Genomic DNA, 9,860 nt, shown 5'->3' with positions numbered 1-9,860 from the left:
ACTTTAAGAGCCCCAGGAGTGGGGCTCACTGACGTAGGTACCCACTCCTGCACTATAATGGTGTGAACCCCCATATGGACACATAAGAGACTGGAGGGCCACCCTAAAAGCTGATGTATCTCCATCAGGGGAAACAAAACAGAATGTGTCTCTTAACACAAATGCTTGAATCTACCACGTGCAAGACAGATTCACTCACAAATATATAATGTGCACCTACTGGGTGCTAGCCACTGTCTTGGTCACTGGCAATGACCATGACACCACCCTTGCTGTCACATGATACTCAGTCATCCCTGATTGTTTTTGTGGTTGTGGTGCTATAAACACAAACAGGATGACCTGAAGTAGTCACTTTCCCCAGGGATAAGACAGAAGAGCTGAAGGGAAGAGGGAATTATTCTGGCCCAGTGTTTCTGAGGGGCCAGTCCATCGTGGGCGGGGAGGCATGGTGGGTGGTTACTTCCTGGTGACTCAGGAAGCAGAGAACAGGACTGGAAGTGGCCAGGCCAGGCTGACTTGGAGAGGTCTGCCCTCCAGTGACCCACCTCCACCAGCCAGGCTTGGCCGCCTAAAGGTTCATAACTTCTTCAGGCAGTGTAGCCCACTGGGGCCAGGTGCGCCATCAAACACAGGGCCCTGTGAGGGACAGACATTTCACAACAAACCACAAGAACAGGACACACACCAAACAAGGTCAGGAGAGGAAGGGAGATAAAAACTGAAGTGGGGCGGGGGACCACGTTTGGATAGTAAGTAATGTGTTCTTTGAAATGAAGTGAGACTGAAGAGTGAACAGCAGATGGCCAATGTTACTACTAGTGGCTGAAGTATCGAAGTTAAAGATTCAGGAAATTTCAGTCTAACCGAGTGGTGTTAGCTGAAGCACCACACTGAACCCTGGCTCCACAGCACAGTAACAAGTTTCTGATTGGTCTTTAAAAAAAAAAAAAAAAAGCCGGGCAGTGGTGGCGCACGCCTTTAATCCCAGCACTCGGGAGGCAGAGGCAGGCACCTATAGAGCGAGATCCAGGACAGGCACCAAAACTACAGAGAAACCCTGTCTCAAAAAACCACTAAAAAAGAAAGAAAGGAAGGAAGGAAGGAAGGAAGGAAGGAAGGAAGGAAGGAAGGAAGGAAGGAAGAAAAAGAGGTTCTGTGGGATGCAGAGGATGCCTCAGTAAGGCACTTGTTTTGCAAGCAGGAAGACCTGAATTCAAAACCCAGAACCCATGTAAATGGGAATGGTGCCCCTCTCTTATAATCCCTGTGCTGGGGAGAGGCAATGGTCTCCCAGGGCTCCCAGGTCAACCTCCCAGGCTAATTGGTGAGTTCTGGGACAGTCGGAGACACCGTCTCAAATTGAAGTAGACAGAATTCCCGAGGATGACACCCAAGGCTGCCTTCCAGCCTACAAGTACACATGCACACACATACAAGCACGTGAGTATGCACCCCCTCACACACACAGACTTGAACACACACAGTAATAAAAAAGATTCCGTAGCCAGACACATCTTGGGAGCGCTGGGCTGGCTTTAAAGCAAGCTTATTCTCTTTGCTGCAGAATTTGTCAGACTCCGGCAGGCCACTGTGCCCTGAGAATCACCGGGGAGACTCCCCCAGTCAAGCCTGCACGAGTATTTCACCTTGACTTGCAAGCGAAAGAGCTGCCAGAAGTCCTTATCAGCTTATGGAGGGCATTTATTTCTCTTGGGCATTTGTTTGGTTTCGGTTTTAGACAGGATCTCACTCCACAGCACACGCTTCAGCCTCCTGCGTGCTGGGATTTCGGACCTGTACCACCACAGCTGGCAGTTTACAGGGACTGAGAGACCTTGATCCCAAGGACATGATGGGCTTTAGACTCCACTGGCTTCCCAGAGGCCTTTCCTCTCTCCCATCTTTGCATTGCCCAAGCAAAAGAAGCAAGGTCACCGTCTCCCGATCCCCTTCCCGGGTCTGAACGGCGTGCGAGCAGTTCCGCCAGTGAGATCACAGAATTCTGTTGCAGGTCTTGTGAGAAAGATTTCACTCCTCGAGAGAGAGAGACTGACAGTTCTCGCCTCCTTCTTTTCCTGCTCCTGACCGCAGAGGTGGTACTGCTGCAGCCACCTTGTAACGATGAGGAGACCCACCACCGACACCATCAGAGAGGTAAAGCAGAAAGCAGGTGAGAATGAGGATAGCCTGTGCTAGACCAACTCTGAGTGTCCTCGCTGCACCGCCTCTAATGAGGACATCCTACTGCTTACAGCCAACAAGTAAGTTCTTACCAATTCAGTTCTCACCCCGACACCCCCTCAGGCGCTCTCTCTCTCTCTCTCTAATGTTATTTACTTAGAAGCATTCAGAATGTCAACAGAACAGCTGCATTTTTTTTTCTTTTTGCAATTACAGAGTGGTATTCAGTTAACAGAACAATTATCTTCAAATAAGCTGCATCAGAGACAACTGAAGATAAAAAAAATAAAAATAAAAATAAAAATAAAAAGCTACCGTCCCCATGTATAACTTATTTGTGTTGTGCACCAACAAAAACCTGCTTTAGATTTCCATGTCAATTTACAACCCCAGACTGTACCAGGCATGGTTAGTGGCTACCGAAAACACCACCAGGACAGGGCTATCTAGAGACACATTCGGCAGTGTGTTAACCAAACAAAACACCCACTGTGATACAGCTTCAAAACAATCTTACAGTCTTACATTTCGATGTTTTTTTTTTTTCATTAAAAGGAGTGAATTGTAGCCGGGCGGTGGTGGCGCACGCCTTTAATCCCAGCACTCGGGAGGCAGAGGCAGGCGGATCTCTGTGAGTTCGAGGCTAGCCTGGGATACCAAGTGAGTTCCAGGAAAGGCGCAAAGCTACACAGAGAAACCCTGTCTCGAAAAACCAAAAAAAAAAAAAAAAAAAAAAAAAAAAAAAAAAAAGGAGTGAATTGTGTTCATGGGGTGTTAAGCGCGTTAGGGATGAGAAAAAAACAACTTAGCTATCATCATTCATCTTCCTTTTCCTCCTCATCTTCCTCTTCCTTCTTTTTCTTGACCACCTGCTTTCTGCCGCATTGGGGTTTCCTTCAGCTCTGTAGGTAGCAATGTCCTTTTCCTGTTTTCCCTTCAGCTCGGCAGCCTTCTTTCCTCCAGGCTGTTTGTCACCGCAGGAGGGCTGTTCCACATCGCTCCCAGTTTCTTTGCGAATGGGTGTACCACGATGTTCTCCTTTGGTTTGGGAAGATACTCAACAGAACAAGGGGGCTGAAGGAGGTCTCTTGGGCGCACTGGGGTCTTTGAACTTCTTTTTGGTCTCCCTTTGGGATGTAGGTTTTCCTCTCTCTCTCTCCCTCTTTGGCTTTCCGAGACAGGGTTTCTCTGTGTAACTTTGCGCCTTTCCTGCAACTCACTCTGTAGCTCAGGCTGGCCTCAAACTCACAGAGATCCGCCTGCCTCTGCCTCCCTAGCATGCGCCACCACTGCCCGGCTCATTTCTCTCTTTTTTTTTTTTTTTTTTTTTTTGGTTTTTTCGAGACAGGGTTTCTCTGTGTAGCTTTGCGCCTTTCCTGGAACTCACTTGGTAGCCCAGGCTGGCCTCGAACTCACAGAGATCCACCTGGCTCTGCCTCCCAAGTGCTGGGATCAAAGGCGTGCGCCACCACCGCCCGGCCATTTCTCTTTCTTAAGAGAGTCTTGTCAGCCTTTGCCACGTCTTCCTTTCCTCTTTCCTTCAGCAGACACGTCCCCACCCGGGTCTCCGAGCACTTCCAGAGAACACTGAGGAACTGGCAGAGGCGTGTCCCTTGGGGCTTCTGTGCTCCTTCCAGCAAGCTTACACAAAGCATGCACGCGAGGACATTTGCCTGTTGGTTTCCTAGCCTCTTCTCTGCCCACGTTTAGTGGACTTTCCTGCGAGGCCAAGAGTTGCCCAGTGTCCGTCCACTCTCACTGTCTCTCCCATCTTGGACTCATAATGTCTTCCTGTTTAACATCTTCCTGGTGGGATGCCTTAGTTTGAAGATTCAGATTTCAAAGAAAATGTTCGTCTTCTAATATATCATTTCAGCCAATATCATGAAGGAAATTTTGTACATACATCAATTCAAAAACTCACTGTGACATTATGAACAAAGCAACATATGAAAAAAGTCTTCATTAAATCCCAACTCCAGCTGCTTGAATGTCTAAATCATATGCAAATTCTGAAGAGTATATGGGAACTGAGCAGTGCTTCAGATGCGGCCAGCACCAGAAGGATCCCAGTACTGTCCACAAGGACTGAAGGGATGGGGTCATTTCACATCTCCTTAATTTTTAATTTTTTAAAATGTTTGATTTTTTTATTATTTTTAATCGTCTCTGTGTGTGGTGTGCATGTGCAGGAGAGGGCAGATGCCATCAGAGGCCAGAGGTGTTGGATTCCCTGAAACTGGAGTTACAAATGATTGTGAGCCACCCCACATGAGTGCTAGGAGGCAAACTTGGGTCCTCTGGAGGAGCACTTAACAGCTGAGCCATCTCCCAGGCTCATGTTTTCTATTATTTTTTTAAAAGATTTATGTTGTAGAATATTATTTTAAGACGTGTTACATTTGTGTATGCTGTGGAACATTTGTTTAATGATGCAAAAATGTTTTGCATTCTTTGATGTTGCATTTGTTTAACTTTGTAAAGCTGTGTTACTTTGCCTGTCTAAAACACCTAATTGGTCTAATAAAGAGCTGGATGGCCAATAGCAAGGCAGGAGAAAGGACAGGCAGGGCTGGCAGGCAGAGAGAATAAATAGGAGGAGAAATCTGGGGAGAGAGAGATTGAGGAACAGGATAAAGAGGAGGACTCCAGGGGCCAGCCACCCAGCTGCACAGCAAGACACAGAGAAAGAAGTAAAGAAATAAATACAGAAATATAGAAAGATAAAAGCCCAGAGGCAAAAGATAGACTGGCTAATTTAAGTTAAGAAAAGCTGTCTAGAAATAAGCCAAGATAAGGCCAGGCATTCATAAGAAAGAGTAGGACTCCTTGTGATTTATTTGGGAGCTGGGTGGTGTGCCCCCCAAAGAGCAAAAGAATAAAAAATAACCAACAACAGATTTATTTTATTTTTAATTGTCTGTGTACATGTTGGCATCTGCAGAGGCCTGAGGTCTCAGATCCCCCAGAGCTGGAGTTACAGGTAGTGTGAGTTGCCTGAGGTGGGTGATGGGAATTGAAGTTGAGTCTTCTGCAAGTGCAGTAAGCACTCAACCTGCTGAGCCATGTCTATAGATCTATTTTCTATTTACTTATTGATTTATATATGTTTGAGACAAGTTCTCAGTATGCAACCCTTGCTGGACTAAAACTCACTCTGTAGACCAGCCTGGCCTTGAACTCATAAAGATCAGCCTACCTCTTCTTCCTGAGTTTCGGGATTAAAGGTGTGCACCACCTTGTCTGGCTTATTTTCTATATTTCTAGATGGAATAAAAATACAACTTATCGCCGGGCGGTGGTGGCGCACGCCTTTAATCCCAGCACTCGGGAGGCAGAGGCAGGCGGATCTCTGTGAGTTCGAGGCCAGCCTGGGCTACCAAGTGAGTCCCAGGAAAGGCGCAAAGCTACACAGAGAAACCCTGTCTTGAAAAACAAAAAACAACAACAACAACAACAAAAATACAACTTATCATGTGTCAACCCAAAACCTTACAACAAATTTCCCTAAAATATTAGCTGCAATGTAAAGGAATGCCTTTACTTACATACAGACTAAGATATTAAGATAGGGGCTCTATTTCCAGGAGATTCAACGCCCTCTTCTGGCCTGCTCTGACACTGCACACACATGGTGCACAGAAAGACACACAGGCAAACACCTATGCACATACATTTTAAAAAAATTTTTTTTTCAAGACAGGGTTTCTCTGTGTAGCCCTGGCTGTCCTGGAACTCACTCTGTAGACCAAGCTGGCCTCGAACTCACAGAGATCTGCCTGACTCTGCCTCCCAAGTGCTAGGATTAAAGAAGTGCACCACTACTACCTGCCTAATGTTTTTAACGTTCCAAAGAAAGCAGGTCCTAGACAGTATTTCTGTGCGAACTGTGTGACTTTTCAAGGATAGATTACTGAAAATGCAGGTGTCTGTAGTCGAGCTGTTTTAGAAATGTCTTCCCGAAATACTTCAGTTCCCCTCTTACGTTCAGAATGGTTTCAGCTGGCTACTGCAGTGTGTGCCTGTTAGCCCAGAACTTTCGAGGCTGGGGCAGGAAGGCTTCCAGTTTGAGCCAACCTGGGCTACCTACTGAGACCTTGTCCCAAAAAGAAAAAAATAATCAATATGACAACTGGCTCTGTTAAGAACTTCCTTATCTTGGAGCTGGGTGACTGGTTAAAATCACTGGCTGCTCCTGTAGAGGGCTTGGCAGATTCCTAGAGCCCTCGGGGTAACTACAAACATCTGCAACTCCAGTCCCAGGGGATCCAGCACTTCTGGCCTCCTCGGCACCTGCGTGCATGTGCACATTACACACACACACACACACACACACACACACACACACACACAAATTAAAAATGATTTCTGGGTCTTCTACAGAACAGTGAACGTTAGTTTGCCTTTCATAAATCACAGACAGTAAGCGTGCCTGGACGCCAGCCCACCTGAGAGATGTTTTAAGAACATGCACGTACATGCCCTGACCTACTTGGTTGAGCTAGGCAGAATGTCTAGGGTGGGTCTCATTTGTCAATGTTATCTCACAGTTCATTGTAATGTGCATTCATATTTGAGGATCATTGCTCCAGGAACTCATAAGCATGAAGACCTTCTGAAAATCATAATTACAAAATCCTCTAATCTCCATTTCATCTGGCTACAGAGGCTCAGCCAAACTTAGTTTTAGTAAATCTCTTATTCCTAGCTGTCACTTTACCTCCTTTCTCCAGGTTTCCAAATGTTCTTTGATCTTAACTCACTCTTAATCCAATAAAGTCCCAAATCGCCTGTGTCCAGTCACTGGGCCTCCTGCCAGCCTGACCACCCACTCCAAAGCGCTTTGGCTGCTTTTGACCCCCTCCTCCATGCCCAGCTAAAGCTGTAGAACATGCTTTAGAAGCCGGATTGCCGGAAGCATGTTCTACAGCAGTTAAAACCTAGACTGATTTGTTTCTCTAATCAGAAATATCAAACATTACTCTCCACTCGCTTTCTGTGGTTAAAAACATACTTTACTTTGGGAACAAAAATCCATGGCCTCACTTGGGCCTGTCTATCAACCCATTCAAATGTTTTCTGTTCCTTCCATCAGTTCTGACAAAGTGAGATGGACTTGGACACCCTGTGAACTGCCTCTGTGCTCTAATGTGTGAGCCGCGCTTCACTAGAGGGGATAAGATAATCCGCTGTCATTTCTGTTTTGATCATATTCATTTTGGGCAGAGAATTTATTCTCCCTGCACCATATCGCTATTTATGTGCTGCAGTCTCCCGCTTCTGCATTCCCCAGAGAACGCACCATTAAAACTCTTAATGTGACACCTCATATTTTAGTAGACTAGAAAATAGTTACAATTTTAATTTAAATTGAAATGACTATGTAATGGCTGGACAAATCAGCTTGAGCTCCCCTGAGCTCTTAATTGTGATTCTCCATTGTTTTCTATGCATAAATGTCTTTTCTGAGCTCGTTCTGAAAGACTCTCTCATGTTTTTCAGCTGCTCTAGTTCATTCCAAACTCACTTATTTAATAATTTTCTATGGTGAGTAACTTCACGATTAAACTTTAATGTTAAATATAAATGGTTGGAATAATAAGCTTTATTAGAGAATTTAGGGGGGAAAAAGAAGATTCGGCATTTAAGGGATGGTAAGCTTAAGAATCGAGTGCATGAGGAGGAGACGGCATTCAGTCAAGAACAAAGCAGATTTTGATAGCTTAAATGCGTGCATATATCGGATATAAAGGGCTGACATAAATGTCTAGATTTCCTCAAGCAAGGGGTAGTGGCACCCAGTGACAGAGCAGCAGGGAGTGTGTCTAGTGTAGCCTCATTTATGAATGAGAGATACAAGACTCAGAAAGGAGAAGTGATTTTTCCCCCCCAAATCAAATGACTTATTAGCCAAGTTCAGGCTCAGAGAACAATCAGCAGCGAAGCAAAAGAAAGCAGAAAGGATTCTGTAGAGGCCATCACACAGGTATTTCCCAGAGTCCTCTTGTCCCTGGTTCTCCGGGGCAGACTGAGCAGCAAAGTGCCTCATAGCCTCCCAGGAAGCTGTACTGCGCTAAGGCATTTCGTGCTATCTCGTGCTCGGCTTAAAAACAAAACCAGAGCTGGAGACGTAGCTGAGTTGGTAGTGCTTGCCTAGCACACCCTGGGTTCATTCCCCGGCACCATGGAAACTGAGTGTGGCGATACACATCTGTAACCAAAGCACTCGGGTGAAAGGAGAGAGAGGCTCAGAAGTTCAAGGTCATCTCAGGCTACACAGTGAGTCACAGCTAGCACTGGATACACAAAACCCAGTTTAAAAATTACTAAACAAAACCTAAGATACTAAGAGATGAGATATGATTTTTAATCTTATCTCAATGTTAAGAAGTAAGATGTGCTTAGTACATATACTAAAGCTGGAGTGATACAGAGAGAATTAGCATGGGCTCTGTGCAAGGATGGCATGCTAATCCATGAAGCATTCCATGTTGAGGAGCAGGAGAAAGATGCCGCCTAGAGAAAATTGGTGGAATGCCCGTCAAATATCAACTCAGCTCCCTAGAACCATGTTGGAAGTCTGAGGAGCCGGCTTGCTGCCCAGGTCTGATTCAGATCCCCATGGCACACATAAAAAGCTGTGCGGCCACATTTCTCAGCACTCAGAAGGCAGAGAAGGAGACCCCACGGGTAAGATGCCTAGCTAGATTAGCTGGGATTGGTGAGCCATGGCTTAACAAGAATAAGTAAGGTGGAAAGTGATCTCGGATACCCGTGTCAACTGTGGTCAACCGTGGCCATCCACATGCGAATACACACACATACACATACATACACACACACACACACACACACGAATCTGTGTATACAGACATGCCCCACACATGTGAACACACACACACACACACACAGATACACACACACACACACACGAATCTGTGTACACAGACATGCCCCACACACATGTGAACACACAGACATAGACAAACAGATACACACACACGAATCTGTGTACACAGACATGCCCCACACACATGTGAACACACACACAGACACACACACACACACACACACACACACATACATGCATGAATCTGTATACACAGACATGCCCCACACACGTGAACACACACACACAATTTTTAATATCGTGCAAACTGAGCATGAGATACCACGGAACCCCTCAGCACGGCGCACTTTCATGGAGGCTATGAGGAACTTTACTGCTAAATTCAAACCCAGATAGAAAGGTGGATCAGTGGTTAAGAGCACTGGCTGCTCTTCCAGGGGACCCAGGTTTGACTCCCAGCACCCAAATGGCAGCTCACAACTGTGTGTAACTCCAGTTCTAGGGGATCTGATGCCTTCTTTCTGGCCCGTGGGTGCCATTGTGTGGTATACAAATGTACGTGGGGGCAAAATACCCGTATACATGATATGAAATAAAAACCTTTTTATTAAAGAACCACCATTACTGTCAGGGTTCAAAGGAACCTTCAAGTGACTTAGTCATCGCTGGACCCTCAAGTCCCCTGTCAAGAGTCCCAGGAGACCCACTTCTGCCTGAGTAGCCAAGGACAGGGAATTTGTCATTTTCAGGGTAAGGTCTTTTTTTTTCCTCCAGAAGCTAAAGTCTTACTTCAGATGGTGCCAAACCTGGCTTTCTTACACCATGC

The 9,860-nt window shown here is 45.8% G+C and overlaps 1 pseudogene; it reads left to right on the top strand.

Annotated features, from left to right (window-relative positions):
- The first annotated feature begins 8,581 nt into the window (after nucleotides 1-8,581).
- LOC131905376 (U6 spliceosomal RNA) lies at nucleotides 8,582-8,680 on the top strand (annotated as a pseudogene).
- The last annotated feature ends 1,180 nt before the right edge of the window (nucleotides 8,681-9,860 follow it).

This window comes from Peromyscus eremicus, chromosome 2, assembly GCF_949786415.1.
Source record: "Peromyscus eremicus chromosome 2, PerEre_H2_v1, whole genome shotgun sequence".
NCBI lineage: Eukaryota > Metazoa > Chordata > Mammalia > Rodentia > Cricetidae > Peromyscus > Peromyscus eremicus.
Note: the sequence above shows the minus strand (reverse complement) of the source record. Positions and strands in the feature narration are given on the sequence as shown.